This window comes from Prionailurus bengalensis, chromosome C1 (assembly GCF_016509475.1).
Source record: "Prionailurus bengalensis isolate Pbe53 chromosome C1, Fcat_Pben_1.1_paternal_pri, whole genome shotgun sequence".
NCBI classification, from domain to species: domain Eukaryota; kingdom Metazoa; phylum Chordata; class Mammalia; order Carnivora; family Felidae; genus Prionailurus; species Prionailurus bengalensis.
The window spans coordinates 178,397,554-178,415,751 of record NC_057345.1 but is presented as its reverse complement, the minus strand read 5'-3'; the positions used below and the strand labels follow the sequence as shown (position 1 = coordinate 178,415,751).

Here is an 18,198-nt window from a genome sequence, read left to right as displayed (position 1 = left end):
TCACATTGTTAATTGCTAGTATACTGAAATATATTGAGATTTGTATATTGATCTTGTATCCTGCAACTTTTAATATTGTTTATTAGTTCTAATATTGTTTTTAATAGAGTCCTTAGGATTTTCTATATACATGATCATGTCATCTACAAATAGAGATAGTTTTACTTTTTTCTTTCCAATATTATGACTTCTGTTTTTTTTTTTTCCCCTGCCTAATTGCCTTGTCTAGGTTCTCCAGCACAGTGTTGAACAGAAGTAGCAAGAGTGGATATCCTTTTCTTTGTCCTAATCCGAGGGCGAAAGTATCCAGTCTTTCACCATCATGTATGTATCGGAGTTTTTTGTAGATGACCTTTATCGGGTTCATGAAGTTCCCAGTATAGCTCTCTTTAAATTCCATTGATGGGCACGGATGAATTGCTAACACTAATGAGATCTACAAGTTCTTTTGGGACTTCTTGTCCTTTTCAATATTGTAATAAGATGTGGAAACAATGCCCACTACAGGTTACATATTTTCTCTGGAAAAGGCTGAGTATTGCAAAAGGAAATTTTCTGTGTCTCTCTTTTCCTGTCTTCCAAGCATTCTTTTTTATCTCCCACCACCTGAGAGCAAACAACTGGTTGTGGTAAGTAACTACAATAGCTTCTTTCCATACTCTTCTGATGCTTGTAAGGATACAGTACCTTTATGCACAAATTTTAATAGCACATATGCCACAGATGTTTATAAAATAAGCTGCAGGAAGTCAGTAAAGGTGTCAACTTCGGAAAACCTTCTCAAAAACCTTCTGAGAAGAAAAGATGCTATCATATCCGACTAAGAGTTTAGTTCTCAGGGGATCTGGCAAATCAACACTTGCTCTGCATCCTGGGAAAATAAGCACTGATTTGATGATGATAGTGATGCCAGGTGCCAGGTAGTACCTTTAAGAAGCTGAGACCCAAGAGCCAATGCAGGACTGGCCACCCAGGCAAAAGCAGTCCCAACCAGGGAAGATACAGAATGACAGAATTAATTGAATGGCTTTGGTTCTATTTTCTAACTTTTAATCTCTGTTTTCCAACTGCCTATTGCCTAATAGCTTGCCCTTTTTCCCAGTGGCCATTATTCATCTCTCACTGTCAGCTTTTAGTACTTTGCTCTTAGTTCTATGCCATGCCTAGGGAACAGTAAGTATTGCCCTTGGCTGTCTCCTGAACCTCTCCCTTAGATTGTAGAAACCTGTCTTTTGTTTCTGGAACTGACCCTGCACACACCCCAGGTTTGATTCTGCTCAGCCATGCATTATTTGTGTATGACAATTACGATCTGAAAAGCAAACCATTAAAAAAAATTTTTTTTAAGTCCACCTCTTGTGCTTTAAGAGCCAAGCAACAAATGGGTTACTATTAGTCTTAATAGCAAGACCAGTCCTGCTCTTTGAATTGAGAATCAGCTTTGCTACATCTGATAGAAGAGAGATTATTCTTTGCTAACTTTCATTCTACCAACTCCCAACATTTTAGACATTGTGGGGATAATAAGAACTTTAAAAGAATAAAGAATCTTCTATTTTCAGATAACACTATAACCCAGTCATAGATTAAGTTAGAAGTTAATAACTGGGAAGGGTGGGGGGTTGGGTGGCTTAGTCGGTTAGGCTTCTGACTCTTGATTTCAGCTGAGGTCATGATCTCCTGCTTCATGGGATTGAGACCCACATTGGACTCTGCCTGACAGTACAGAGCCTGCTTGGGATTCTCTCTCTCCTTCTCTCTCAGCTCCTCCCCGTTCAGGCTCACTTTCTCTCTTGCTCTCGCTCTCTCTCTCTCAAAGTAATAAATAAACTTAAAAAAAAAAAAAGAAGTTAGTAATTGGGAATTATCTCCTTTGTTGAAGATGACATCATTTATTCCTATCTAATAACTTCTGCTTGGTGGAAGGGACGAAAGGAATGATGGTGGGGGAAGGAATTAAGATACATAAAATCTCACAGCAGTACTATACCTTTGAAGGGTCTCAATGGGGGAAGATTGGGTGTTTCTCATGAACTGCTAATGATCTCTAAGAGATATACTTGTAGTGCTCCATCCTGGCCTGGAGAGTCTAAGAACTACTTGCTAGAAACTGATGATAAGGACAAAGGAACTGCCTGGAACACTTGGGAAAAGGTGAAGAACTGATAGACAAAAGGAGAGAAGACTAAAAAGAGATTTGTAGTTTGGCCACACTAAGCCAACAGTGGGGCAAAGCCACGGAAAGGCAGGATGATAGTGCTTAAGCCTTGATGAGTTATGCTGATAAAGTTGTTAGCAGAGTGGAGAACCTGCTCAGATCTTGGGCTTCTGATCTAGTTCTATGATCTTGAGCTTGTAACCTATGATGAGATAGCGTATCCTTGGAGGCTTCTCATGTGACCTTCCTAAGAATCCCAGGAGAGGGATTTTCCATTTAGCTACTGGATACTAAAATTTAAATCCTGATTTTCGGGCAGTTTAAAAAAAGGACAATAGCTAATGTCATTGTAAAAGCCTGAAAAATGGAAACGAGGAAATGATCACAAAACTCTAAAAACCATTTCCAAGATTGAATCATAAAAATGTAGGCTAAAAACTTAATAGCGATAATCATGGTGATGAGGATACAGAAAACTAATGCAAGTGAAGAAATCCTTCAATTCCCCCATGGCTGTCCTAAGAGAAATGAGGCTCTAGTATGAAGGAAATATCAAAACTTGTTTTTAAAGAGTGTATAATCTCGTTATTTTCCAGAGAATTTGCATTTGGAGGTCTATTCAGAGTAAATTTCCTCAGAGAAATGTTATTTTTTCTTAGTCTGAAGATATAGACTACAGTAGAAATAGGGTCAGAGAAGGTATTGGAAATGACACTCAAAAATGAAACAGAGGTCAAATAGAAATTCTGTGCAGGTGAAATGTTTTCAATCAGTATATATATTACTTACCTCTCTTATAGGGATAATTTAGTTTGGGGCGAGAGTGGGGGTGGGATGCAGTAGGGTGAGAGTGGGGGGAAATTCTGGTATCTTGGAGCCATACAACTAGGAAAGGAAGAGAAGAATATAAAATCTACATTTTTTTCTCCATCTAGATTGCCCTAAACCATTTCCAAATAGATAATACTTTTTCAAGAATACTTCTTAGAAAAAAAGATTACTGAACTTCCAAATGAAGTCTGACTTTAGATGACATAAAGGCCTTGGGTAGTGGACTTTCATTAAAACCAAAGAGGAGTAGGTTACCTAAGGGCTAGGAATTGAAATGTTCATAAATCCAATTATTCAAATATTCTAAAACTTATTTTTAGGGAAAAGTCACAAAACATAGTTACACTACACAGATAAGATGACCAAGGGGAAATTTGTATGAGAAGCAAATCTTAGAGTTTAGGATTAGGAACTCAGTACAATAGGTTCTGTATCTGTGAGAGCCAAGGGGCCATGGGAAGGATCCAAAAGTACCCTTTTCTTCAATCTAAAAGAGGATGCACTGTAGTGAACATTCCCTCTGGTGTTTTGGGTTTGTGAGCAGATCTCCATGCTATGTGAACCACAATTTATGAAGCCCCATATTTGTATGTAAGAGTTTACAGTTCTAATCAAATACAACTAGAAATAAAGTATTAACACATTTAAGTTTGAACACATTTTATTATATACTGAATTATTGTGCTGGATAGCGATTAGACATAAATATTAACTTTGCATTTTTTTCTCATTTTGCCATTTTTTCAACATCTAAAACTAAGGTGAATGTTTATTATGTCCCTAACGTCAAGTACTATTTAACTGTCATTGTTTTTCTTCTTAATGTTCTCATCATGTACTTGCTTATTTGATTCAATATCCTCTCCCTCAGTACCTCAGCTCCTGATATGGGATACTCTGTGCATAAGTACTTTATCCCAACATTTCTCTGCTGTTCTCTCATGCCGTCCACCCATACTCCAGGATTTAAGCAACCACATTCTGCTCCCGTTCCTGCTCATCATGTCTTGAGCAATAAAAGGCTTGAGGTGGAAGAATGCTGGGCCATGACCAACAGGAGGGCAACAGTAATGTTACTGTGTTGTAGGTGGGGAAGAGAGAGACCAGGGATTGAAAAATGAAGAGTGAAGAAGAGAAGGGAGAGAGTGGGCCAGCAATAGGCTGGGGATTCCTGATGACCTTAGATACTTCCCTAAATTATAGTAAAGTTCCAGTGGGCCAGGAGCATCAAAGCAAGCAAGAGGAGACCTCTTTGGGGCTGTAGTGGATGGTGATTTGTCACCCAGCTCCCCTTCACCAAGAGGGGACCAGAACAAGCACCAGGAGACTAAAGCAAGCAAGAGGAGACTTCTTTGGGAATGTAGTGGATGATATGATATGTCACCCAGATTTCCTTCCAATAATGAAGACCAGATGCAGGGAGTGCACGTGGCCAACAGTTTTCAGCTGTCAGCCTTCTTTGGCATTGCCTGGCCTGAAAAGAGCTGCTTTACTCTTGGTCATAGCCCCTTCTGGTAGTACCCCCTATCCAATGACGGGTCAAATATAAAGGCTGTCCCTTTCACCCAAATGAAGGACATCTCTGAAGGTTCTTCTCAGCTTCAGAATTCATTGTGATGATCAGTTGAGTCTTTCCTTGAGCCTTCATCACAGCCCAATTTCTCCTGCTGCCCATGCTCCTTTCCCTTCCCTTCCACAGGTGGTGATACCAAGAGCACTGCCTAAAATACCGTATATACCAGCCTCCATCTCAGTCTTCTCTATGGGGAGCCCAACCTGTGGTACTTTGTGCACACATTTTCAAAACACAGGGGTGATGACATTAAAAGTACAGGCAGCAAAAGAAAAAAATAGATGAAATGAACTTCATCAAAATTAAATACTTTTGTGCATCAAAGGATACTATCGACAGAGTGAAAAGACAATGAAATGGAAGTCAGCTATGCTCACCACTATACCACTAATGCACACGACAACTAGTGAAATGGGAGAAAATATTTGCAAATCACATATCTGACAAGGGATTAATAACCATAATATATCAAGAACTTATATAAAAAACCAACAACCCAATTTTAAAAATGGAAAAATTACTTAGACATTTTTCCAGAGAAGAAATACAGGTGGCTAATAAGTACATAAAAAATGTTCATCATCACTGATCATTAGAGAATGCAAATCAAAACCACAATGAGATACTATTTCACACCCATTGGGATAGCTATTATAAACACACACACACACACACACACAAACACAAACACACATACACACACACACACTAAACAGAAAATAACAAGTATTAGTAAAGAAGTGGAATAATTGTGGGGGGGGGTGCCTGAGTGGCTCAGTCAGTTGAACATTTGACTTCGGTTCAGGTCATGATCTCACAGTTCCTGGGTTCAAGCCCCATGTTGGGCTTTGTGCTGACGGTGTAGAGTCTGCTTCATATTCTCTGTTTCCCTCTCTCTGCCCCTCCCCTGCTCGCATTTGCTCTCTGTCTCAAAATTAAATAGACATTAAAACAAAACAAAACAAAACAAAAAACTTGTGCACTGCTGGCGGGAATGGAAAATAGTGCAGCTGCTGTAGAAAACAGTATTAAAGTTCCTCAAAAAAATTAAAATAGAATTACCATATAACCTAGGAATTCCACTTCTGGAACAGGGACTTAAATCAATATTAGTACACCCATTTATACACCCTTATATGGGTGTAAGTTTCTGCTGGTGGATGAATGGATCAGATGTGGTATATACATGCAGTGGAATATTATTCAACCTTAAAAAGAAAGGAAATTATGACACAAGCTACCATATGGGTAAATCTTGAGGATATTATGCTAAATGAAATAAGCTAGTCACAGAAGGACATGTACTGTATGGTGCCACTTACATGAGGTACCCAGAGTAGTCAAATTTAGAGACAGAAAGTAGAATGGCTGAGGGAGGGAGGAATGGGGAATTAGTGTTTAGTGGGCACAGAGTTTCATTTTGGAATAATGAAAAATAATGAAAAGTGATGGTTGGGCAACAATGTGAGTGTACTTAATGCCACTGAACAACATACTTGAAAATGGTGAAAATGATCAATTTCATGCTATGTATATTTTTCCACAATAAGAAATTAATTAATTTGAAAAACACAGCTCCCACTTCCCCCATTCTGAAGGTCAATGATTATCACATCGTTACCTTCATAGCTGAATTTGGATTGATATGATTTTGAGGACTAGATTATATAGGAGCTCTCAAATTCAGCTACATATTAGAATCATTTGGGGAGCTTTAAAAAAAAATGAAGCTTCAGTTCCACCCATAGTGGTTTATATGTAATTGTCTAGGGGCCTAGGCTTTGGTATTTTTAAAAGCTCCCAGTTATTCCAGCATGCAAACATAGCCGTGATTTCCCCCAGGCTAGAAGAGCCCCAGCCCACATCTTTCCCACCTACTTGCTATTGCCCCTGAGGATTTGGCCACCCGCTTACCTTTTCTAGCCTCATCTTTCTGACTCCCCTGCCCCAGCCTGCATGCACCCAAGCTACAGCTGAACCAAATGACTTGTCATTCGTCCTCTCCTGTCAAACCCTGTCTGACTTCTGTCCCCTTTGTTCATGTTTCCTCTAACAGGACTGCCCTCCTCTGACTGATTTCAGCCCTCTTGGAACCCTTCTTTGGGAAACTTGCCCTCAGCACACCTCACTATATCACAAAGGTGGGAAATTCCACTCCCCAGTGCTAGGATCCAGTCTTTTTCCTGTGTTCTCAGGTGTGAAGCAAGACACCAGGGAAGCTTCAATAGATACTAGTTGAACAAATAGGTTTCTTTAATAAGAGATCATGCATTCCATAATTAAATAGCAATTTTTAAAGTAAATACATTGGAAAGAATTAGCATATTGGTATTAATAAGGCAGTCTTCTTTTAACATTAATTGGGCCATTTTTTGTAATGTTTATTTATTTTTGAGAGAGAGAGAGAGAGAGAGAGAGAGAGAGTGGGGGAGGGGCAGAGAGAGAGGGAGACAGAATCCGAAGCAGGCTCCGGGCTCTGAGCTGTCAGCACAGAGCCTGACATGGGGCTCGACCCCAAGAGCTGTGAGATCATGACCTGAGCTGAAGTTGGATGCACAACCGGCAGAGCCACCCAGGTGCCCCTTAATTGGGCCATTATTATGTGCTTAGGATAGTGCTAATGCTTTATGCACAGTTGTTTGTTTGTTTTTTTAAACTGAATCTTCACGGCAACTCTAGGAGGCAGGTATTTTCATATCTGTATTATAAATGAAGAAACAATTTCAGACAGGTTAAGAACTTGCCCACAATCCCAGCTAGTGTGCAGTAGAGCTGAGAGTTTCAGTTGTGATACAAGTGATGATTCTAGATTCTTCCTGATTTGGGGAAAGGGACAGAGGAAATGTAGATGGTCACTGGGGATCTAAAAGGAGAGGGGCTGTTACTGATATGAAAAAGGGACTAAAACAGAAGAGGTCACACACATAAAAGACAAACTTTGAAAATCGCCTATTTTGCTCAGGCCTCAGCTTAATCATAAGGAGGTATCTAAATCTCAAATATAAGCACTATGAGACCGTTCTTCCTCTGATGCACTCCAATTAAAACCAGCCCAGCGGTATTGATGGAGGATCTACCATGTGCTAGAAACAATGCAAGATGCCTTGAGTTCCAAGCACAGACAATATAAGACCTTTGCCCCTATATAGAGTTCTGTCTCCGGTGGGGGCGAGATGCACTCTATCAACAGACACTCCAAGAACAGTGGTGTATGTTCTTATAATCACGGCATGTATCGACAGTGGTGGAAGGTGCAGAGGGACCGAGTTTTCCAGAGAAGTCAAGGAGGGTTTTATAGCACCACATGTGTATTTGTATGTATATGTGGGAGAAAGAATCTATAGGACTTAGTGGCCAATTTTTTAAAAAGAGAATGACAGAAAGGGGAAAATCAGGAGTCCCAGGTTTCTAGTGTAAGTAGCTGACTTGATTGAATTAAAGGCTAGGAACATAGGAACAGTGTTGCATTCAGTTTTGATCACGTGGAATGTGAAGTTCCCAAGAGACATTTAGGTGGAGGCAGAAATAATATAGGGGGCATGAGGCTATAATCCAAGATTTCAGGTTAGGGAAGCAGCACAACTAAATTGTCAATTTTTAAACAAATAAATGCCAGACTGCCAGACAACATTAAAAATCCATCTGGGAGTAGACATGGGCTTTATTGCTGAAGACACCCAAGCTTCCTGACTTGGCCACTTAATGTTATGAGCTTGAGGATGTCCCTAGCCTCCCTGAATCACACAGGTGAAATGGAAACAATGTTAGCCTGTCTTGGCTGGGATGTTGATGCCTTCTCCACATCTCTTCCTTAACACAACAACCTCTGCCCCCATTCTCGGCCCCAGCCAGGGAATTGCATTCCCTTAGCCACAGTTTGTTCACTGGGGCATGGACTAGAAGAAGATGGGTCAATTAAAGCCTTCACCAAGGAAGCTGGAGAGGGGCGATTTTAGATTTCTGATGATTTGGGGGCACTCTCTGGATTCCGCACTGCTTGTGGTGGTTAATACAGTCTTCCAGGACTGTTTTCAGATTAGCAATATTTGCAGACTCCTAGCAATGCACAGAGTTGGCACATGGTAATTTAAAAAAAAAATTTTTTTTTAATGCTTATTCATTTTTGAGAGACAGAGAGAGAGAGGGAGAGAGAGAGACACAGAATCTCAAGTAGGTTCCAGGCCTGGAGCTGTCAGCACAGAGCCTGACGCAGGGCTCAAACTCACAAGCCATGAAATCAGATGCTTAACCAACTGAGCCACCCAGGCCCTTCCGGCATGTGGTAGTTTTTGTTAAAGCCCGTGGATGACAAGAGTTGAGTTAAAGTTGGGGGAGGGGACTGGCCTGTGTTCAAAAGAAAGAAAGGAGATTATTTGCCTAAAGTGGTTGGGGTAGGGCAAAGTGGACTTACGATCCATAGAGAAATGGATCTCCAAGATCCATAGCTCTATTCAGGTCCTGGAAATAGATGTTTGGTATATGAAAAAGTGCATGACCATCTTTTTTATTGGACGCCTTCTAGTCACCCTCAATGGCTTAAAGTCATTGTACTGTAAGGGGTGCTCTTTAGGGTGCCCCTGTCTATGCCTCTTTCCCACGTACTCCCCAAGAAGGAAGCAGAAACGGAAGAAAGGAGGCACCCACAGATGAGCAGAAAGACCATCCCCATCTGCTTATTCATACCTGGCTTTCCTTTTAGAGTGTAACACATTTTTTCATTTTATAATCAAGAAAAGTCAAATGAGGGGCGCCTGGGTGGCGCAGTCGGTTAAGCGTCCGACTTCAGCCAGGTCACAATCTCGCGGTCCGTGAGTTCGAGCCCCGCGTCAGGCTCTGGGCTGATGGCTCAGAGCCTGGAGCCTGTTTCCGATTCTGTGTCTCCCTCTCTCTCTGCCCCTCCCCCGTTCATGCTCTGTCTCTCTCTGTCCCAAAAATAAATAAACGTTGAAAAAAAAAATTTTTTTTAAAAAAAAAAAAGAAAAGTCAAATGAAATTCATTAATTCCAAATTATAATCAGTTGACTAACTTACAAGTAAAAATGATTAAAATGAGGTTCTTTCCTATTTTGATAAAAGGAAGGAATGGAAAGGGTAGGGGAGATCTGAACATGAAAAAGAGAAATATTAAAAAAGGGAAATTTAAAAGAGGTGAATAGTGGGTGGGGGGAGCTGGGCGGCTCAGTCGGTTAAGTGTCCAACTCTTGATTTTGGCTCAGGTCATGATCTCATGGCTTGTGAGTTCGAGCCCCGCATCCCTGCTTGGGATCCTCTCTCTCCTTTTCTCTCTGCCCCTCCCCTGCTTTCTCTCTCTCTCTCGAAATAAATAGATTTTTTTTTAAGGTGAATAGTGGGGATATAGGAAACATACTTCAGATTTTGCCTAGAGTTGGTTTCCAATATTTGGCAGACATTAGCGCACGTAAGGTTTTTGGTGTAAGCAGCTGCCAGTAATGACAGCTGTGCATTTAGAAATCTGTAAGGCTGTTGTTATAACATTGTTGACTTTGTTCTAAAGGAACTTTGTTTGCTGAGAAGTTACAGAACTATCATAGCATTCTCTATCTTCCTAAATGGCCAGGATCCCCAGATATCAATGTTCAGTTCAGCTCAACACACACGGGTGCACTGTGCTACATGTCAGAGACCACACCGGGGAGTAAGATAAATCAAGGGTAGTCTCTATCCTTATGGAGTGTGTGAGACAAGTGGGGGTAGCACCCTTGGGGATGGAAGCAGGAGATGAGAGTAGGTGAGGCAGATGAACAATGGCCATATAAACAAATACATTTCTTCATTCCCTGATATGACTGGGGCCTTGACCCATTCGTAGCCATTATGTAATCATTGAAATAAATCCAGCTAAATTATTCAAAAAAAATCTCCAAATGCCAATTCCATTTAATTTTAAATAACAAGCATCCCTGAGAGGGATGATTTTTGTAACGATGACTAAGGGAAAATATTTTTCTAGCAGGGTTTCTGCACAGGAAAGAATTCATTGCTTCCATCCCCACATCCCACACCCCACATTCCACACCCGTTGGTGTAAAAATATTTGTATTTAAATAATTTTAAATGTCATGCATTTATAATTAAAAGCAATTCTGTGTTCAGAGGAACAGAAATTACTGACTTCAAATCAATGAGAAAAAGTAAATTTTCCTCAAAGAAAAATTTCATGAGATTCAAAGGTAGTTTAACTCAAGCTAATGTGATACATGCCCATCAGTTGCATTTGATATCTGATGTGACCACTGGAAAAACTGCCCACCTCTAGCTGCAGGAGCATATAGGACATTCCAGCAAGAGCCCTTCTTTTCTCCCAAAGGGTCTCTCCTCTCTCCCTTCTGTTTCCCACCTTTTAAGTACTCAAGGTCTAGATATGCACAAAATGTTTTCTTTTCCTTCCCAAAATGACACTCCCCTGTCCCTTACTTCTGGTGGGTGGGATCCCTCTAATTGAACAGCTCCTGATACCCTCTCAACATCCCTTCTGTAACACAGCAACCTCTCCCCCCATTCTCAGCCCTAGCCAGGGAACTGCATTCCCTTAGCCACAGTGTTTGTTCATGGGGCATGACTGGAAGATGGGTCAGTGGAGGCCTTCACCAAGGAAGCTGGGGAGGGGTGGATTTTGATGATTTGGGGGCACTCTCTGGATTCCACACTGCTTGTGGTGGTTAACTTTATGTGTCAGTTTGCCTAGGCTGTGGTGCCCAGTCTTTTGGTCAAACACTAATCTAGATGTTTATGTACAGGTTTTGTTTTTTGTTTTTTGTTTTTTGTTTTTTTTGTTTGTTTTGCTTTTAATGTGATTAACTTTTAAATCAGAGTTTGGGTAAAGCAGTTATCCTCCATAATGTGGGTGGCCTCATGGAATCATTTGAAGACCTTAAGAGCAAAGACAGATTTCCCAAGAAGGAATACTTCTCAAGACTACAATATAGAGACACTGCCCGAGTTTCCAGCCCTCTGCCCTGCAGAATTCAGACTCAAGACTGCAACATCAACTTGTGCCCAAATTTCTAGCCTGCCAGTCTGCCCTACAAATTGCCTCACAATTATGTGAGCAAATTCCTTAAAATAAGTACATCTCTTTTCTCTCTTGTCTGTCTCCCTTTCTCTCTGTATCTTTGGTTTTTTTCTCCTCCCTTCCTCCCTCTGTCCCCTACCTTCTGTCCTTCCTTCTGTCTCTCCTATGGATTCTGTTTCCCTGGAGAACCTTGACTAATACACTACCTAAGTCCTGCTTGCACCCTTGAATTGCCCAGGGTTTTATTTGTGTGTTTGTGGCGGGAGGGCAGGAATGCTGGCTGCGTTGCAGAGCTAGGGACACGTTGCTATGGTCCCTACCACTTGGGTCCATGACTGCTGCCATACAATCCTACAGTAAGCAAGTAATTTCTATTCCAGCAGCCCCAGTCTTGCTCTAAAATGAGTGCTGATAACCCTCCCCGTGAGCCCTCCACTAGCAAGTCTCTTTCCCTTCTCCAGTATCTTCTGGTTGCTTTTTAACCTCTCTCTTCTCCCTCTGTGAAAAGAATAACCAAGAAACAAGAATTCAAAACAACATAAAAAGAAAAGAATGAGCAGAAGAACAAGAGAAAGTGTTTTTAAAAGAACAGCTTTTGGGGTGCCTGAGCAGCTCAGTCAGTTAACCTTCTGACTTCCGCTCAGGTCATGATCTCCCAGCTCGTGGGTTCGAGCCCTGCATTGGGTTCCATGCTGATGGCTCAGAGCCTGGAGCCTGCTTCGGATTCTGTGTCTCCCTCTCTCTCTCTTCCCCTCCCCCACTCAGTCTCTGTCTCTCAAAAATGAATAAATGTTAAAATAATCGTTTTTGTTAAAGATAGCGAATGTATTGTTTTCTGTGCTATCTGCAGCTGGGGTTAGAGCCTCCGAAAAGTAACTTTCTGAGGCTCTAGTTGCTTTGTACCATTCAGACCAGCTAGGGGTGTAGGATGTAGAGGTGTGAAGATGACACTCAGCCATGGGAGAGGGCGGGGGCCGCTGTGCTGCTGCAAACTCTCCATGTTGGTCAGGAAGGCACCATAGAGCTGACTGTTGCCAAAGACATTTCTCCCAAGTGATTGGGGAGTGGGTCTGGGATTCGGGAGGCAGGAGACCTTGGAGGAGGTCAGTGAGCTTGAGGGGACGGCTTGCCTAAGGGACACTGCAAATAGGCCCATGTGCCATCTTTGTCATACTTGCTATATAGGTCACAGACACCTACTCTTGGAAAGCTTCCAGTGTAGTCCCTGATGCATAAAGAGCTGTGAACACCTGGCTTATATCAGTTGGATAATTTTACATAACTCCCACACAGCCAAGTAAATCAACACAAAATTGGAGACCAGGCACCTAACATAAAAGATGCAGAATCTAAAAGCAAGTAAGAATTAAAGTTAAAATCCTTAAATGCAATAGTAATATTCACACTGTTCCTATTTACTGGTATTTAACATATTATAATAAAACAGTAGCAAATATGGAAAAACATGATGGACAATTTATAGGCCAGAAAGTGTATATTTTTACCAGAACTCACTCATCTGAAATTATAGGCATTTCAAGAGTTTAACCTGTGATATTCTGGGCCTGCCATCTATCCAGAAGAAAATAAAAAGTTAGCCTGAGAGTGTCTGCTTTTTTGTCCACTTAATGCCAAATAGCGAAGTGATAAGAAACAGAATTCTCACCACCTATTTTAATCTTATAATATTATATGTCTGGCTTTTTAAAAACCCAGTCTCCCTTTCGTAGATTCCCTCTCTTCTAGTCTTTTTTAGTCCTGCATTTATAGATGGAGAAAACATTACTTTTGTGGTAGTTAATCTTCACTAATATCAAAATAATAGAGAAAAGATTCATCACAGCACAATTTTAAAAGAAATACATCTGATTTTACTGCAAAAACAAAATCTGCTAAAAACTGGCATAAATCCTTGCTCACAGTCAGTGTTCAATAAATGATGTTGAAATAAATTCTGGAAGGAAAGTCCTGGAGTGCTACCACCAGGAAACAAACACACACACAAAACCCCTCATCCTTTGTACTGTTTTCCTCTCCTTTGGAAGTAAAATACAAGTCAAGATAAGATATAAACACTGAATAAGGGCGTATTCCTTAAGCTTCAGATTAAGGTATATTAATTCTGGTCACATTTACTTAAGATATTAGGTTGGGTCATAAGGTTACTTGGTAAGGTCAGTGTTGTATCAAAATATAATTTTGCTACTTGCAAAATATTTTAAGACTGTGTGGCAAAATGTCAAAGTGGATCCTAGGTAACTATGCCTCAATTACATTCATATTAAAAATAATTTCTCTCCTAGCAAGTGGACAAAGTGGGTTCTTTGAGAAGTGCAGTTAAAAAAAAAAAAAGTTAGTCTGCTAAAATGTATCTTCAGCAATGTATCAAAGTGGTTGCAAAGTTTGGGGGAAAAACCAGAACACTACTTGATGTTATTACAAGGGGAAGGCCAGCAGTGACACAAGTTGTGAAAACAACAAATGAATCAACAGCATTCTTCAAGGCAAATGCTTGAATCCATGAAGACATGCTGTAGAAAGCGGTTATGAGTTACAGTTTAAAATAATATTTGCAATATTTGGCTTGTTTGGAATGACAGCAGCTTCCTAAAAACACTTATAAGCATCTTCGAATAATTTCCATAAATAGAGTAACCCTGAGAGTAAGTATCTGAATCCTAGAGAAAAGCCTCATGTTACTCACTCTCTGTCTTCCTTTGCTCTCTCTAAAGATCCTTATCTCAGCCCGGAGTTTTCAACCAAGGGAGATTTTTGTCCCCCAGGAGACATTTGGCAACGTTCAGAAATAGTTTTGGATGTCAGGGGAGATGGGGGTGCAGGTAAAGAGAAGGGGGAGATAGCACTGGCTGCTGGTAGGTGAACCGAGGCATGCTCACAAACATCCTACAATACACAGGACAGCCCCAGAATAAACAATTAACTGACCAGGGGCACCCGGGTGCCTCAATTGGTTAAGCTTCCGACTTCGGCTCATGTCATGATCTCGAAGTTCCTGATTTCCAGCCCTCCGTTGGGCTGCCTGTTGTCAGCACAGAGCTTCTGTCTCCCTCTCTTTCTGCTCCTCCTCCTCCCCTCTCTCACTCTGTCTCTCAAAAATAAACACTAAAAAAAAAAAAAGACTTAACTGACCCCAAATATCAGTAGTTCAGAGATTGAGAAACACTGGCCTGGAGATATAAACGGGGCGGGTGTGTGTGTGTGTATGTGCACAGTACTGGCACACAAACAGAACACATCCATACTTGAACTCTAAGAGCCCTTTGAAACCCACATAAACTGGTGGCCTTACAGATCAGCAGTTCCAGTAAAGAAATTCTACTTTCAAACTAGATGTAAGGCAAGCTCAGAAAGGATTTTCTTATTCTTCGCTCCACCCCAACTCCTCAAGTAAAATGTCTAAAGAAAGCATTGTGATAAACAATTAGAGGGATTGTTGATTTTATTCTAAGGTTTTAGAACTGTGGCTGAGCCTTAGCCTGGGATTCTCGACCGCTGTATGGGGCACCTCTACGAGGGTTTTCCTTCTGTCATAAAGTTTTAACTGTCTATTTCAGCAGTGACTGACACATGAGCATTCTTTGTGTTATTCCTTTCGGTTGATGTCCATTTTTCCTTCTTACCCTCCAAGCCCTTATTCAAGGCAGCAGGAAATTTTCAGGCAGTGTGTTTCCTTTCTCAAGAGTTGTTCTGTGGATGATGATGAAGTCTTTAGTATTCACAAGATTTACAGGACTTCAGCATCATTTTATTTTCACAAACCACTGATCACTTATGGCAAGTCCTTTTTCTCTCTTGAAAACCATACTGCACACTGCCATTTCCTCATCCAGTCCCCTGTCTCTCTGGCCAAAGCTCTGAAGTGACTGTATTCTTCAGTATGGTCTCCCTGAGACAAGTCACCAACCACCCCTTTTATGAACAGTACCATCCACAGTAAACCCACTTGAGAAGGGTTTTGGCCTAAGTCAAACTTCAACCAGCATCAGAGGCTTGCACACGCAACTGACAGATAACTGGAAACGTCAGTCATGTTGGTAGATACCACACAAGAAATTTCAAGCAGGTAAAGAAAGCCCCATTTAGCAAAACCACCTACCAGCATCCTTCAAACAAACAAAACGACAAAAGAAAAAAATTAGCAGTAACCCATATAATTAATCTGTGCAAAATAACATGATTAATGTATTCATAGTAACAATCATAGAATGCTAGGCTGGAGGGGACATTCTGTACTGCTTAGGGGAGCTACGTGATGTACTAATGCCAACATCTCTCTCTCTCTCTCTCTCTCTCTCTCTCTCTCTCTCTCTCTCTCGTTTTATTTTGGTGATGAAGAAACAAAGGCTTAAGGAAGGAAAGTGACTTGACCAAACTCATACCAGTTGCTGGGCAAAGTCAGAACCGGAAACACAAGGTACGTCGTCTTCTGTGTATGTAAAAGGCTGAAAACACAAAAGACTGTGGTATTTATATGCATTTGTGTCCAATTTGTTTCTAGTACTTTTCTTCCCCCACTCTTATCTTTTCACCCAAATTTCCCAACTCCTCACATAGACTATTGTGGAAATTAGAAAACATTTTTAATGCAAATAATGCCTTTTTTTAAAAAGTTGTAAACACCCACAACATCTTTATGCTTAGTGACTTGATGCCAACTATATATACTTATGGGTGGATGGGTATATCTGGATCTATAAATGGCATTTGTATATTCATATACATTTGTATACCAGATTTCCAAATCTAGTTGTTTTCCCCCACCTTCCGGAAAGAAAGCATCCCTGACATTTTGATAGCATAGCCATATCTGTACAGTTCCATCATGGCAGTTTGCATTACATACTTGTTTGTGGTAAAGGCAAAAATAAATCTTGATAGTTTTCTTCCGTTGATATTTTACCATCTTTTGCTAGGGAAGATGAAAGCACAAGCAATCAGTGCTCTTCTGTGGAAGGGAAGAAGAGTTAGTTAGATCTAAATAAAAATAAGCAGCATCTCAGGCTTGACAAACTTTTCTAGAGAATTCTTTTTTCCCATACTCTGCAGAGAGCCCCTAGCATGGAGCATGTGTCTGCCAGCTAATAAATGTGTCATGCAAAACTTATTCTGTGCTTTCTCTAATCACCACCTGAAACACAGAACTAAAGCACACAATCTAATTTATTTTAATGTTTGCCCTCATACTTTAAAATAAGCATTATTTTGGAACTTTGATTGGGTCGTCATGCTCTTGTGTGACATGAGGCTCTCTTAAACTTTGGTACTACCTCAGCATATTACTCGTCTGACATAAAATTAATTAATCAATCAAGCAATTAATCAAACATTCCTTGTGACTATACTTGGCAAGTTTTCTATTTAAACTGCACATAGAGACAAAACAAAACAAAAAACCTAGATTATTAAATGCAAAGAACAAATTAGTGGTTACCAGAGGGGAGGTGGGTAAGGGGATGGGTGAAATAGATAAAGGGGATTAAGAGTACACTTACCTTGATGAGCACATGATGAGAAATGTGTAGACTTGTTGAATCATTACATTGTACACCTGACACTAATATAACACTGTATGTTAATTATACTGGAATAAAAAAATAAAAATAAATACATATCATACCTAAAAAATAAATAAGTAAATAAGCTGCATATAGGCATATATTTGAGTTTGGTTCCAGATCACTTCAATGAAGCAAATATTGCAATAAAGCAAGTCAAATGAATTTTTTGGTTTCCCAGCGTATATACAAGTTACATTTACACTATACTGTGGTCTCTGTGCAATAGCAGCATCTCTTAAAAAACATTGTATACAAAGCTATCTACACATTCAATGCAATCCCAATCAAAATTGCACCAGCATTCTTCTCGAAACTAGAACAAGCAATCCTAAAATTCATATAGAACCACAAAAGGCCCCGAATAGCCAAAGTAATTTTGAAGAAGAAGACCAAAGCAGGAGGCATCACAATCGCAGACTTTAGCCTCTACTACAAAGCTGTCATCATCAAGACAGCATGGTATTGGCACAAAAACAGACACATAGACCAATGGAATAGAATAGAAAGCCCAGAACTAGACCCACACACGTATGGCCAACTAATCTTTGACAAAGCAGGAAAGAACATCCAATGGAAAAAAGTCTCTTTAACAAATGGTGCTGGGAGAACTGGACAGCAACATGCAGAGGTTGAAACTAGACCACTTTCTCACACCATTCACAAAAATAAACTCAAAATGGATAAAGGACCTGAATGTGAGACAGGAAACCATCAAAACCCTAGAGAAGAAAGCAGGAAAAGACCTCTCTGACCTCAGCCGTAGCAATCTCTTACTCGACACATCCCCAAAGGCAAGGGAATTAAAAGCAAAAATGAATTACTGGGACCTTATGAAGATAAAAAGCTTCTGCACAGCAAAGGAAACAACCAACAAAACTAAAAGGCAACCAACGGAACGGGAAAAGATATTTGCAAATGACATATCGGACAAAGGGCTAGTATCCAAAATCTATAAAGAGCTCACCCAACTCCACACCCGAAAAACAAATAACCCAGTGAAGAAATGGGCAGAAAACATGAATAG

The 18,198-nt window shown here is 40.4% G+C and overlaps 1 long non-coding RNA gene and 1 pseudogene across 1 annotated transcript; both read left to right on the top strand.

Annotated features, from left to right (window-relative positions):
* Window positions 1-227: 227 nt before the first annotated feature.
* On the top strand, window positions 228-17,336 carry LOC122481575. The gene is made up of 2 exons (XR_006296890.1): window positions 228-324; window positions 15,952-17,336. It is a non-coding gene; the product is annotated as an uncharacterized LOC122481575 (long non-coding RNA).
* Window positions 16,797-16,906, top strand: LOC122482385 (annotated as a pseudogene).
* Window positions 17,337-18,198: the final 862 nt, after the last annotated feature.